The sequence below is a fragment of the Nesoenas mayeri genome, assembly GCF_963082525.1.
Source record: "Nesoenas mayeri genome assembly, chromosome: 6".
Classification (NCBI taxonomy): domain Eukaryota; kingdom Metazoa; phylum Chordata; class Aves; order Columbiformes; family Columbidae; genus Nesoenas; species Nesoenas mayeri.
Window position 1 is genome coordinate 41,836,620 of NC_137545.1, and position 15,606 is coordinate 41,852,225.

Genomic DNA, 15,606 nt, shown 5'->3' on the forward strand with positions numbered 1-15,606 from the left:
AGAATTAGGGTCATACATTTTGAATCTGTAGACAGCTAAGTATTACTTTTATTTAAACAGTGAAATATACTCAAGTCCTTCTATGAAAACAGGAGGTGAGACTTTTCAGTACCGCAGTGTTGTAAAATAAAATGAATGAGCAAACATATTCCATTGCCTTAAGCACCTGGAACTGCCAAATTCACCACTGCTCTTCCCCCTTGGAATTCTTCATTGGTGCCCGTGTGCCGCTCCTTGCGAAGCGCCCGCTCCCGGCCCCGCCGTTCCTGCGGCTGCACAGATTAGGGAACTGATCTAGGTTAAGACTAATCCAGCAGAAATACACAAATCGGCTCCTTTATCTGCTTCACCGGAGCAGCGGGAGCAGCGACACCTGGCCTGGAGCAGGAGGAACCTTTGAGCAAAGGCTGAGTTGTGCCTTCTGACATGAGTAAGGGGCTACACCGTGGGGATTTCCTCCTCAAGAACAGGAAAATGAAGTAGTAAGGAAGAAAAATCTGCTGTCCCCATAGTTTTCAATCCTTCTGCTGAGGAGCTGAGAGCCCTCATTTAAGCCAGGTCTTCTGGATTGATCACGGTTCCAGGTCTACACTAGTCAAACATGGAAAGCCTGGGATAAAGTTAGTCCAAGCGTAATCGTGCAAAGATATTTCCACCAGCTCTTAATGCTGGTAATGGGAATAAAATTAAATACAAGGCTCTGGTTGGGCTGAGTTCATGATTCTCCGTTACATGGTCAAGTCACAGAATTAATTGTAGCTGTGTTTGTTTTAGGAGAAACTCTACAAGGCAAATGCCTACAAGTCTAAAAACTATCAGTGGTATCCAAGCTACTTTGTTTTTTTCCTGTTAATCTATATATGGGTGTGAATATATGGAAAGAGAGTGTTTATAAATTAGATATAAATAAGCAAAACTGAGCATCTTTTTGACAGTTTTAGTTCTCTGAAGCTTTATGGTAGATCTTCTCAAGAACATCTCATTGAAAAGGCCTTTTACCTATTCCCCAGCTGTGTGGGCTCTGGTTCTCTAACCTTCAGTTCTGTAGAAGTGCAAAGGAATGGAGGGTCTGATTTTGTGTTTATTGTCAATGAAGAGAGATGCTTTTAGAGGACGTTTCAGAATACAGCTGTATTGAGGGTCACATTAGATTAATTTCTTTTAAATCACACTTTGGACTCTGCCTTTCTTCACTGACCACTGAGAGCATGTAGGTAAACTCACCAATTTGTTCCATCACTTTTGGGTAGGGAAGCTGTGCAGTCTCTGTGAAGTACAGCTATTGATAACATGTCTTTCTATGAGTTTTAGTGCAACTTGTGTTTTATTGCAGGAAGAAAAGGCTTGATCACAACCAAACGGGCGAAGAAACATAAAGACTTGAAAAAACAGCACTTCTCTAATTCCTTCCAAAAGCTCAGAAGCCCAGCCAAACCTAAGGATCGCCTCCAGCCGTCTTCCCCATCTGACGTGAGTGAACTCTCTCCTTGCTGCTCTTTCTCTTCCTGTCACATATATATGGATAGGAAACATGGGGCTTTAAATGTTTTAAATTGTCTCTTCTGTTTTCCTTGAGGAGTCACAAAATAGCGGTGGGTTCTCAGTAGGCTGGTGTCACCGGCAGTGTGGTTTATCTGGTGGTCACCACTAGGAATTAATGACACTGTGTTTGGCTTTAGTATTATGGAGGATGGTGCAGTTACTAAACAACATTTTGGGGGACTTAACAAAATAAAAATTGCAATTACTGACAATAAAACCAGACAAAATCAGACAGGATGCTTGCAAACAGGTCTCTAAGCTTTTGCCATTTTTTTTTAATAGCGCGGAGCCCCCGGCTCTAATTTGGAAGATACTCTTTTGGAGGAGTATTTTTCAGTTATGCTACAGGGTAAATGGGAAGAATAACCTGAGAAAGAGCCAATAATCAATTGGTTTAGAAGAACTAAATTTAAAACCTCGCTGAAGACAAAAGGGAACCGGCTGCCTGTCACTTGTGACAGTGCAGAACTGAAAACGTATTGAGTTTGCTTCTGGTACTGGGAGATGGGTTTTTTTGGTATTTTTCATCTTTTCTTCTGAAAAGTAGAGTATCTTTTATTTTAAACGCATCAACTAGCATAGTTGTAAGAATATTGTATGTATCTTAAGAGATTAGACGGGGACAGGATTTTTTTAATCTGTTAGGACAGACTTGTTATGTAAATAGAAAGCTCCCAAAGCCAACAGACAGCACATGCACTGGAGAAACAGATGGCTCTTCCCCAGAAACACACTCCCCATTCCATCCCTACAACTTGGTGAGAGCTCGCTGGGAAGTTTATTGTTATGGATATGCATGCAATTGAGAAATAGGCATATTGTAGTCACTGTGTAAGTCCCGGACTTAGCTCTGAATGGTAAAAATAAACCAGTGTTTTCATGCGTGGTGCAATAGCAACTAAGACAGTGTGGCATTCACCTCCATACACTAAATAGAAGTCTAAGTGCTTTTTCAGTGACACTTGTCTGGGTTTTTAGTTGAAAAAACATCTTTTGCAGTTTTTACATACACTTATTTTTAATTGTTTATCACTGCGAGTTCCTAATAGGCAAAGGAGGAGGGAAAGGCTGGTTAAAAGCAGAATGAACACGGGACTTTGAGGAGAGGAAATGCAATCAATGTAGGACCTATTGAATCAGCCACAAAAATTCTCTTGGCTCCTCATATAGGAGCCTTTTGATTATCACCAGCAGTCTCTGTATGCTTAGTATGTATCAAACCGTACCAGGTAACCAGTCATCTGTCTCTCTGGTGCCAGTAGCTTTACAAATGGCATCTGCATCATTAAAGTAATGGCTGTTTTTTCAACACAGACTTTAATTACAGCTTTACTTACGCGTTTCCATTTCCGTGCGCTCAGTATGAACAATCTTTATCACTAATTTATTGTCACTATTTGGTTAGATATTAGAAGTTAAAAATCAGGGTATTTGTTTGAATTCATTGTACTCACACTTTTCTGGAGATTTCTTGAGGCCTTTATTAGAAGCAGCTTCTTTTAGTGACGCTGCTTCAATCCTTTGTGCTGCCCACATGACCCAGTTATTTTAAGCCCTGGTATGACTTGGGTTTCATTCTTGGGCTATTTCATCCATCTATTGAAATTGTTTCCAGTAAATTAGTTTTACAGTGTTTGCTGTGATTAGCATTATGTGCTCAAGGGAACTTCTTCATAAAAATGCCTCTTATCAATACCTTTCAATGTGTTTAAACGTTAATAAATAGTTTTATCGGAAGAATGTAATATCCATAGTGAAATGATGATGTAAAATATATTTGTATGCAAATTCTTTAATGGTAGCTTATACCATCTTTCTATTTGTTTTGTTACTGTGAAGATAAGCTATGTTGTGAAGCCATGAGTTCTTTTTTGTGTATGATTTTATGAAAAACCTACTTATCGATGTTCATTCTTTGAGATATTTTGCGCAGCTTATATACAGCAGAAACAAAAACGCCTGTCATTTCTACGACTGGAGAAGGAATTCTTATATTGAAACGATGCCATTTTTGTTTGATTTTAAGATTTAACATTTGTAGAGGAATTTAGAGACCGTTGGTATTGGCTTTGTTGATAAGCCGAAGCCGGTAGCTACGGCCCCTTGGTAGGAGCCCAATGTGCTGAGTTCAGTGTCCCTCCAGCCCCATGAGGTTTGTATTGTCCTCCTTTCCCAGGCTGATTTGGCCATGAAGAACCTGTACCGCAGCTCTGGCTCGTCAATACCTTCATTCTTCACCTGCTAACATGCTGGAATTTTCTTTTCCAGTCATATAGATTCAGGATCTAGACTCCTATGACTCCTTGCATTTATAAATCCATACCGTTCAATTTTGTTTGTTCAACTGCATCATTTAACCCTTTCAACTAAGGGGAAGAGCCTCTATTTTACTGACAGCAGTAACATCAGTTTTGTTGTTTTGTGTGTTTCATTATTTATCTTCTTATTTTAATGATTTTAATAATATCTATGGACTGGATGTACCTTGTTAGTATCCTAAATATGTAAAAACTTTCAGTATTAAGAACAGGCAAGTCCTGTAATGTTTGGAAGCATTAAATGTGCTTAAACATGAAAACTGTCTAGTGCTCCGATCTTTAAGCAAATCTAAACATATATTAGTAATTTTATAGGGGCATAATTTTTTAAGTCAGTTTGGTTGGGGAAGAACTTAAGCAAGTTGATAGTTTTTTTCGCATATAAGATAGTTGTTTGCATATAAGAAAAGTGTTTGGTGCCCGGCTGGGCTGCTGGCTGCGGTCTGAAACAACCAGCACCCTTTGGACTCATGTCTATGAAACACTGTGCCCCAATTTTGCCCTTAAATTGGGAAGATGCAGATCAACTGATAACTCAGTGAAATCCTTGGTACTAACAAAGTCAGTGAAAGCCAAGGAGCAGGTCAGCACCAGAAACGCAAAAAGGGGTTGCTTATAAACTTAACTGAGATATTTTAATAACACTGTATTTGGTATCTACAGCTAATGTACATGATGTAACTTCTGGGCTTGTATCCTGTTTGTTTCTCTTATCTGCAATTTTTCTTTCACACTTTGTATTTACGTGTTTTCTGATAGGGGAGAAGGTTTGAACAGCAGCTGAGACCTTTACTAGGATGACAAAAGGCTTTAAAAGAGATTCCAGATACGTGATCTGTAAATCAGAGCAAATTCAGTAGGCTTTAGGATTCAGAAAGTATTGATTGGCTATGTGGCATCTATTTTAATCAATGATTTATTTAAAAAAAAAATAAAATCCCCAATAATTCTGTATTATTCAATGTGTGTTTGTAATCCCCAACGGTGCCCTTACCAATTCCTCAGGTTTTCAGGTATGAAGCTTTAAGGGCCCACGTGAACTCTTTTGGATATGCCTTAAACCTAATGAGCTCCAATCCATTTCACCTCTAAAAGAACTAATTAATTGACTTAAAATCCTGCAAAGACTGTTAACTCCTTTCAGCGTCAGAGCAATTGGAAGTGGCACAATGAAAGCTGGAGTAGCCCCGAGCCAGGACTGCAGGTGCCTTTTGCTGCTGATTCTGAAGGAAACTGGTCAAGAAGAGGCAGATGTTGTGGAATTCCACAGGTTCTGTTTCAGCTGGGGCTTCACCAACATCTGTGTACCTGTGCAAAGACTAATTTAATAGCTCATCAGCAATATTGGTGGACCTTTTACACAACCAAGGCCATTTGCAGGGTTTAAAAGCCTCTTGAAAGCCTGGACTTGTTGCCTTTGTAGGTGAAGGATTTTAGCGTGCATCAGGACAACTCAGGTTGTCTGAAATGTGACCTTTTTTTGTATGCGTATTAGTTCCATCATAAAAATCCATATACTCATGGAAAACTACTCATTCTCACTGGTGAACCACCATGATATAGTAAAAGTACCTTTTTTTTTTAATCAATTCCGGTCAGACCCTTCTTTAAAAGCAAACATGATTAGAGTTTATACTAAGAACTAATTGAATAAGGGCTTAGAAGGCAATCAAGAAAAGTGAAATCAAACCATTTGGCTCATTGTTTAATTTAAATAACACGACTGTCTCCACAGATGTAACGTGGGGTGCGAGGGTTCCTCAGATGAGGACCCAGCCTCAATGGACGGAGCCCATTGTCGAGACATAAACAGGAGACTGTCTAAAGCAAAGCTCAAAGTGCATCACAGATTCTAAGAAGCCTAAAGATCCCCCAAGGGAACTCGAAGCAAGACCATGAGAAGTAATGTAGGTAAGTTTGCAAAGGGAAACCAACGCATTTATCCAGCCGAGAAACTGGTAGGAAAGTTTTTTACGAAGTGTATTTCAAGTAGTAAAAAGGGTTGAGCTGATGTTGAAGAAGCGAATCCGAAGTACAGCAGACATCTTCGACATTTAATGGTGCTGAAAAGGAAAAGTAAACACTTTAGCAATTCAGATCTTTGTAGGAGATAACAGTGCACCCATACGTGGACCTTTCTGATAACAGAACAAAGAAGAAAAAAGCATTCTCGACCTAGATTTACCAGATTGTATTGAAACAGCATATGAAGCACAATATTTTAATGGTAAGAAAATTACCATTTTGTGACAGTGTGATTCATATGGAGTATTAGTCATAATTGGTAGTAATCTATTTTGACATAATTAAACAATAGAACTCCAGTTATCTGTATCAGAAAATATGCAGCACCATTCTTGACCTAGATTATATTGTAGTAGCAAAGTGTAGCTGCCTTGCCCTGAGACGAAGCCAGAACTTTACAGTAGAATGGGAAATGAAATGCTCTTATTCTTATGCATTTTCATAATCAAAATATAAGGTTATACCATGTCAACAACCAGCAGATGGAGAAAAAGAATGTCCCAGGAAGCTCAAAGAACACACTAGGAAACAGAGCTATAAATACCAGGCTAATTCCATAGCTTTAAGATTTCTCCAAAGCTTTCTTAAATCCCTCCAGAAAAGACTGAAGAGATCCCTAATCTGAAATGCCCCAGTTGAAGAAATGTGTACTTCTTCGTTTTGAAATAAAGTGGTGTTAACGTACAATAGATTGTTGGGACATTTTAATGAGTCATTGTAGTATCTATACTATACTCATTGCTTCAAAATAAGGTTTTTGAAAACATTGGTACATTTTCATTCTTATCAGTATTTTCTTCTTCAGAGAAAATAAAGAATTCTGTCTCATCACCTCGGAACTGATATGTATAGTATTCACTCAGAATACTTGATGTTCGCCACTCTTTTTTAATCTCTGTTTTTTAGGGAGCCATCCCTTTCAATAGAGAGAGCTAACAGAAGAGCAGGCTTCTTTGGTAGGATTTTATTAACATTTGGAAGATCTTTTGATTCCTTTTGTTTTTCCTTTGCATTTGTAAATGGTACCTATGAAACATAACATTGTGGCTATATTTAGAGATACTTGTTTTTCTGGCTTCCATACTTCATATTCTAAATGCCTGCAAAGAGGCTTTCAGATTTCATGGCATTCCAAGGAGGATGTTATTTTGATGCTGTAATTTAATTAGGTGAATCTGCAATGTGAACAGGTTCTAAGACAAGTGTCTGTAAGAAAACCTGGATTGTGAGATAACTAAATTGTTGAGAGATGATTTTTTCCGTGGTGTTGGGTGAAAAGCTGTTTACACATGTGTTACTGAAGCGCTGTGTAACGCTTCCTGTTGATATGGGCAAAACCGCTCGCTGGGGATGTCCTGAGACAGAATTCTTGTGTAACCATAGAGTGATAGTGGTTGGAAGGGACATCGGGAGGTCACACGGACGGGCTGAGGTTGGAAGGGACCTCTGAAGATCATCTTGTCCAACCCGTCTAGTCAAGCAGAGTCACCTAGAGCACGTTTCCCAGGATCAGTTTCCAATATCTCCATGGATGGAGATTCCACCACCTCTCTGGGCAACCTGTGCTACTGTTCTATCACCCTCCCAGTAACAAAGCATCTCCTGATGTTCAGAGGGAACTTCCCGTGTTTCTATCTCTGCCCATTACCTGCGTCCCATCGCTGGACACCCCTGAAAAGCGCCTGGCCCCGTCTGCTTTGCACCCTTTTTTCAGGTATTCATACGCATTGAGAAGATCCCCCTAGAGCCGTCATTTTCTCCATAAGTATTCAAAACTTTCCACATTGCACGTGTGGCTGCAATTTGTCCTTTAGCTGTGGACATCAGAGGAGATTCTGGCCCATCTTCTCCTTAGCCACACGTTAGCTTGTTGAAGACAGCACTAAGATCTCCCCTTCACCTTCTCTGCTTGAGCTTCTCCCTCCATAAAGATCTCTTCACTCCTTAAAAATGCTGCTCTACCTTCCGCTTGCTCTACCTACCGTTTTGCTTGAGAAAATACATTTAAAATAACACCTTTTTCAGAAGCTTCTGAGTTTCCATTGCGTGTTCCCTCTAGGAGAGCAAGACAGCTGGAGAACTTAAAATCACAAATCTTCATTCCTAGAGTGCTGGGAATTTTTACAGATGGTATCGTAACAGTGTCTGACACAAGACTCGGTGTGTGTTCAGTGTCAGTGAGACCATAGGTGAAATGTACACTGCCCTTTAAGGAACATTTGTATTAGCCAGAAGATGACAAAGTAGAGCAACAAGCTGGTGACAGATGTAGAAAGCAGGACCGGTGAAGAACAGCTGAAAGGGTTGGGTTTGTTTATTCTAGGGAAAGAAGAGAACACTCTAGGACAGGCATAAGGCTTTAAAAAGATAAGAGGTTTTTATAAAAGCAATGGTGGCAGCTGCTCTGTACATTTCAATAGTTTAATTTGCAGGAGGGATTGTTTAGGATAGACGTAAAGAGCAAATGGTGCCAACTTGTTTGGTTTGCCTCGTATCTGACTGTAACTATGGATGAAAACTGGGATATTTTACCTATAACTGGCGTGAAATCTGTGATAGGTAATTTTTACAATGTATAAAGAAACAGCTTTCAGAGAACACCTCGGTAATTCTGCGCGTCCGCCAGTGGCAGGGGCTGAGCAGAGTTCTCTCCTGAGCCCCCTCTTCGCATCCTCAGTTCCTCAAGTTCTGTCAACTTCATTGTGGGATTCACTTTGTTTTATTTCCCTGCAAACTGTTACTGATAATATACTTCAGTTTGAGATATACAGTATTTAAGTCTTTACTTATTGTGGTTTTCATTACAACACAATGAACCAAAGGACTTTTTTTCTTCAATACAATGCTTTGAAAAGCTCATATTTAAAACGGAGTGAAATTTGGGTTCTGCAGGCTTTGGTGGTTTGCCACCGCTTTCCTTCAATTCAGATCCCCATTCAGACAATGGGCTGAAGAATAACCTAAGAAATAAATACATGCCCAACAGACATGGGAACCAGTTGGACCTATCCGGAGCTTGAAGTCTCATTTCTTAGATTTTTCTGCCAAGACTTTCTGGTGCTGTTTATGGAGGCTTTTTGGTGACAAAATATATTTGTGTTCCTAAATGAATTTATTTTGATCAAGCTTTAAATATGTTGTGATGAAGAGCTGACCAAATGGCTCTTTACCTACATTTTTTCCAATCGCTCCCTTTTTGGAGCGTGGTACCAGAACATGCTAAATATCAGTGTTACGTACCTACCGCCTGCATTTCCAGAGACATTTTTCAGGCTTATTCAGCAACTAAAGAACTATTTGAATTTTAACTTAATATCCAGCACAACACATTGTCCTTTGATTGGGATGAAGTTGTGCGCCTTCCAGGTTCTCATATTTTTGGAGCTTTGTTCTTCAACTCTTGGATGTGCTACATCCTAAAAGGGACGCTTGGGTTTAATTTCTGGGTGCCTGTGGTCCTCATTCTCATTTTTCTTTCCTCTGCTTTGACGAGCTGGTGCAATTCTCTTGTACTTGTCAAGCTTGAATGTGATTCACCCTTTTGTTTAGTTCCTCCTGAAGAGAATCAAACCTTTTTTGTCTAGCTTAGGGTATGTGCAGCCTATGGCACATGCAGTAAAATCAGCTTTTATAGCACATGGATTGAGCAAAGCCATGGAGACAGACAGGAGCTGAGCATCCTTACCAGGTACCGTCTTGCTCTCCATTGAGCCCAACCATGTCCTGTTTGGATGGGAAAACAGCTCCAAGGAGAGTTTCACAACCCCTGTACTGAAGCAGAGAATAGAACACTTTTTATTATCATAAAAACAAACCCTAAATTTTCCAGGAGCCAGACCACAGTCTTCACGGTTCACTGGGCAATGAAATTTATCCTTATTAAGGTGTCAGTGTGGGTACGTCTGATAATCATCATATAAAAATTCAACTCAAAAATACACAGACTCTAACATTTCGATACTTGGCTCATTTTAGTAGGCTAAAAGTATAATATCTTGGCTTTCTTAAAAGTAAATCTCTGAACGAAGGGGACGGGACAAGAGGTTTTTCACTCATGAAGAGCCAAATCTTATGTGAAACTAGTGACGTGTGTACAGTCAAGAACTTTATCGTCTTTGTTGCTGGAATGCTGTTTAAACTTTAGAGTAGATTTGTTTTTAAAAAGAAGCTGTACGTTAACATTTTCTTAAACATAATTCTTTCTGTGCTCACGGTGTTTTATGGAAATGAAGTGTGTACGAAATACGTTTTATGGAAACATATATTTATTTCAGTGTTTTAAAGGAGAAACTGTATTCTAAGCAGCCTCTCTGGTTAAATGTTTATAAATATGAAGGAATAATTAAGAATCATTTAACATTGAAATCTTAAAATGGTAAGTGGACTATATTGGTTATAACTGCTTATCTTCTCTTTCACCTGATTCTTTGTTTTTCAGCTTGGAATGAACAAGATGAACATATCCACCTTTAATCTAATGCTTAATGAGGAAAAAGGTCAGGCTTTTTTCATTTTTTAAATCGTTTGCCTTACTGTTAATCAGTATATTAAAAAGTACTATTTATTTGCATTATTTATTTCATACATCTTAAATAACAAACCCAAATGTGAAGCTTTAATATGAGGGCTGAGAAAGAGCCTTTAGAAATGGAACGGTATATTGATAAAGCAGCTGACTCAGAGCAGTGCAAGTAGAACTTATAGGAGGAAAGGTCGTGGATACAAATCTTCATAGAGATTAAGTTAAAAATTATTGAAGGTATAATTAATGGACATCTCGTATATCAATAAATATTTGTCACCATTTTCACAGAGTGAAGGCATTTAAAAGGTTCTAAATCACCCACTTTCTTTTCTTTTTTGAATTTCTGAATCCTCTTTTAGAAAACAGAGCTGTCTGTGTTAAATAAACCAGCAGGGCCAGATTCTCCAAATACTTATACATTCAATTAGTATATCATGGCAAGACAGTGAGGAATAATCTACTAATGCTAGAGCATCATCTATCACATGGGGCTGGATCTCAGGCAGCCCAGGCGCTCGAGCACTGTTACATTAGTGCCACATAAGGCTGGGGAGTTTGCATTAAGTTGTCTGAATAGCTGATTTTTATGTTATCATATTTTTTTAATATCTTAAGAGTATTTTCATGAGGGAAATTGCTGCGTAGAGATACATAATTCAGTAAACAATTTAAAAAATAGCACTTGGAGAAAAAAAAGACATCTGGCTAAAAATAGTATAGACATGTGACTTATGACTTGGGCACAAAAGCATCATTTACAGGTTTAATTTGCAATCCTACTATGTTTCTGACATTCTCTTGCACAGAAACTCAGTCTGAATTATTCAAATGATTTAAAAATTGCTGCGTCCTGAACTTGAGATGTCTGATACAAAGGAGGTTTATATAGTTTATTGAGCCCTCTGCGTTTGAGATATGGGAGTATGATTTACATTTTTCCCATTTATTGCTTAATTTTTGAGCTCGCCCTGCACAGTTAATGGAGATCCGGGGCTAATCCGGTAATTGTTATGCTGGCAGGTTGGAGCCTTTCACCATATTTCCAGCAATTTCATTTTTTCCTTTCTTTAACTGCTTATCTAAAATCTAATTGACTTTTCTTGGTCAGGTTTTGAAATAGTTACATTGGAATATTCTTTTAAAATTCACTTTTTTGTTTTCACAAATTTATATGTCCCTTGTAACCGGTGAGTCAGTAACATACAGCAAAGCTGCAAGTAGAACTGAACACTCACAAATAGTTATTACCTACTTATTTTCTGTATCTGTTTATTAGATACCTTAAGAGCATCCTGTGTCAGATGTTCCTGAAATTCATATAATCTTCATTATAAAACAATATTTAATAATTTCAGATTTTTGGAAGCTTGAAACATGAGTATTTGTTTATTCATGTGCTTGGATCTCCCTTTGCAGTAATTTCAACTTCAGGCTGAAACTTTATTTATAGCCAAATCATTTCATAATAATCAGTGTGTTGCTATTAGAGTTTTAAGTTGATGGTAATTTAACTTCCTTATCCCTTTTTTGGATAAATGTGGCCATTTTCTAATGAATCTGTGTGTTGTGTTGGTGAGAGCAATCCCACTGTGACAAAGCAGATTTCTCTTTCCTATTGATAACTCTCTGTTTGGCAGTAAGCCTTGCAAGGTCTGAATTCTCCCTCTTGTAGGCGCAGATCACATCTTTTCATCCACATTTTGCAGTCAGCTTTCTTCTTGACGTGGTAACTTTCCTTCATAGACTCTTCTAGAGCTTGATAGTTTCTTATGGAGCTCGGAGAGTGACAATTGCTGTAGAGAAGTTTCAGTGCTATAACCATAAAAGATCCCCGAAGCCACAGAAGATGAAGATTTACTCCTGCTTGTTCCAAAGTACTAAATTCTGGAAAAGTGTTACATCAACGAAAGCAAAATACTTTAACAACCGTGGCTTTCTGATGGTTTTAGAGGAGACAGAAATTCCTATTCAAAAAAAGCCCCCCAAAAGTGGCCTTCCCAGTTGCAGAACTGCTGATGTATCATCACTGCGTGATGAAGAGAGAACTAAAAGAACTGTAGAAAAGCTGTTCAGAAATTCAAGTATAAATTCTGCTTATGTTACAGAAAGCTCGGTCCTTTAAACTCCTCGCTAGGAACGTTGCTTTGCGACTCTTTCCTGCCGTGTAACACTGTACAAATATAACCAATTTGTGTAAAATTGATAAAGCTTTGTGCCCACAGATTGAAACAAGAGCATTGAAAAGGAAATGTATGAATGGCTTTTGGCCATTAGAAAAAGAATTGAAAACATCCAAGGCCAGGTTTGGTTTTCCTGGATTTGTAGGTTGCTGAAGATGGACACTGTATAATATAAAAGTTCCTCGTTTCATTCTGAGATTTCCCCTAAAGTTGCAAAGTTGATGTAACGATGTTGCTTCACTTCTTATTAACATTTAGGTTAGTAATATTCTATTTCATAATATTCTCTAAGAAAGGTTTTGATAATAGTGAGGTGATTTGTACCTGCGTAGTATCTTGGTTAATTTAGATTGCATACAAATACTCATCTTAATTTTGTAAAGAATTGTGAGTGCTTACATGGTTTTGGCAGTGAAACAGGCCTGTCTCACATGCACGCGGTTTGACCTATTTCCCTTGTAAAGAAATAAATGAATGTGGCGGAAGGCCTGAAGGAGCATTATGACTCCTCTGTATTCTTCTATGGACCGTTGTATTTCTTAAGTTCTGATTGAACCTCGGCTCTGTCTGCTCACAAAGAAAATCCTTTTGTTTCCTGCCATCTTTTTCGATTGTTGCATAGTTCAGCGTTGCTCTTTGTCAAAACCCTTTCAGAGATGCTCTGTGTAATCAGACGTGCACATGAGTGCACAAAGGAGGTTCTTGAAAGGGTTAACCTTCTCCATTCCCTCTTTGAAAGTGGAAACCTCCATTGCTCCCAACTCTGGGATTTATACAGATCAGTGTGTTACAGTTTTGGGGTTTGGTACTAGACGTACACTAAATAAAGGATGCTAGAAGAGCTACGCTCCTTCCCAGTTCAGCCATTGCTTGGACAACTGTTAATGACGCAGTTAAATCTCCTCAGTTGAGGATATTTTGCAGCTCAATGAACTCCACTTTTTTTACTTGGTAGGAAGGATATCATATGTAAGGGTTAACAACTTCTGAGTAGTTACCAGCATGCTGGGCCAAAATGCTCCAAGAGAAGAGGTTCCTACTGTGTGCTCTTAATGATCAGCTAAAATATAGAATAGAATCATTTTGGTTGGAAAAGACCTTTAAGACCATCAAGTCAACATGACACTACGACATTACAAAGAAATTCCATTTCTCTTCCACATATGAGTATCTTCTTTTCTTTCTAGGTTATTTACAAATACTTTTAAAGCAGTTCATCTCTCTTTAAAGCTGAATAGTGTAACAACTTCTACAATTAGCAAAAGCAAAGTTCTCGATGGAGATTATCTAATGTGCAACCATCTCTTGGAGTATCACAGGACTTCAGGTTGTATATCTTAGGAAACTAAACCCAAAGTTGAGCCCACATAAGGGGTAGAACAAGCTAAGAGAGAAATGACAAAACAAATGCACCAAAAAAAACCCAAAACAAAACTCCCCTCTATCAACCCAACCACTTAGGAAATAATAGAATCATAGAATCATTTTGATTGGAAAAGACCGTCAAGATCATCGAGTCCACCTGTTCCCCCACCCCTGGCACTGCCCCATGTCCTGAGAACCTCATGTCCGTCTGTCCAGCCCTCCAGGGATGGTGACTCCAGCACTGCCCTGGGCAGCCTGTTCCAATGCCCCACAGCCCTTTGGGGAAGAAATTGTTCCCCACATCCAACCTCACCCTCCCCTGGGCAACTTGAGGCCGTTTCCTCTGCTCCTGGCGCTTGTTCCTGGGGAGCAGAGCCCGACCCCCCTGGCTCCAAGCTCCTTTCAGGCAGTTCAGAGATCAGAAGGTCTCCCCTCAGCTCCTGTTCTCCAGCTGAACGCCCCAGGTCCCTCAGCCGCTCCATCACATTGTGCTCCAGCCCCTCACCAGCTCCGTTCCCTTCTCTCCACTCGCTCCAGCACCTCAAGGCCTGTCTTGGCATGAACATAACTCAACCCTTCTCCATGAGAATCTTGCCCTATCTATCCATGACACAGCTGAAAGTCATTTTATTAGTGTAGATTCCTACTTAGCGGGTCTGCAGTGCTGGCTTTGGTCCAGCGGCGTAGGAAACCCAATACTGCGGGATTCCGTCCATGCCCATGGAGGTGAGTGGGGCTGAGCTGGGTCATGTCCAGTGGGCTACGGGTACAGGTCATTGACTGTGGATTGAGAGACCAGCATAGTGGCCAGGAGTCTCGAGGTTTTTTTATTATTATTATTTTTTTCTATTTCTGACTAAGTCCATCCAAATAGCTGTCATTTTATAGGGTGGTTATATTTGGGGTCTTCTGAGCCTAAAAAGTTCTACAGCATCAAAAGTAGTATAAATCAGCAATACATAGGCCTTGTTACAGTACAAAATAAAACCATCCTTGATACAGTTCAAAACAATTTAATACCAAAGGTAGATGGACTGGTATAAACCGATGCAGCACTGGGGCAGTTTAACATGTATCATTTTAATTAAGTCATTCAGCGGAGATCAATTTTCTGGTTGTTGCAATGTACTCTGAATACTCTGTATTTACGAGTAAGATGGAGACAACTTCTCAAACCAGAGGCAGAGTATATCATGTATACAGCTGTGCTGTAGTCTTGGGTACCACTACAATGAGATAAGATTGAAGGAAGAAAGGTCTCCTTTATGCTTTAAGCACATTTGTTTGTTGAATCACTCGCCTAAAAATAGGGCTTCACGAAGTATTCAATACCAATCGAATTAGTCAAGAGATTGCTGCTTTTCAAACTGCAAAAGCATTCGCAAAACATGATGCAACATTTGTATTTACTACATGATACAGGAGAATCCCAACTAATTTCTTTTATGGACTTAAGCAGATTAATAATGTGCAAGCGATAACTAAATAAAAACTCATTTTAACCCTGCGTGGTTTGAAGATAATGCTCTTTAATACACTAAAACTTCCTGTTAGTTCTAAAACCCTAAGACAGTGATTTGGGGGCAATTCTGCTTCTCAATGTATTTTGTAGGTTTTCTGTGTTTGAAAGGAAAGCCTGGGAAGTGAGATC

The 15,606-nt window shown here is 39.2% G+C and overlaps 1 protein-coding gene across 12 annotated transcripts in view; it reads left to right on the forward strand.

The window, feature by feature from the left end:
* Positions 1-15,606, forward strand: part of MBD5 (methyl-CpG binding domain protein 5) — a 127,008-nt gene that overhangs the window by 63,772 nt on the left and 47,630 nt on the right. For 11 of the 12 annotated variants that reach the window (XM_080347337.1, XM_080347338.1, XM_080347331.1 and 8 more), the window contains 3 exons: positions 1,334-1,470; positions 5,596-5,771; positions 10,324-10,381. The gene's annotated coding sequence lies outside the window, so the exon portion shown is untranslated. The remainder of the gene's footprint in view (positions 1-1,333; positions 1,471-5,595; positions 5,772-10,323; positions 10,382-15,606) is intronic. The other variant, XM_080347339.1, reaches the window with a different exon arrangement.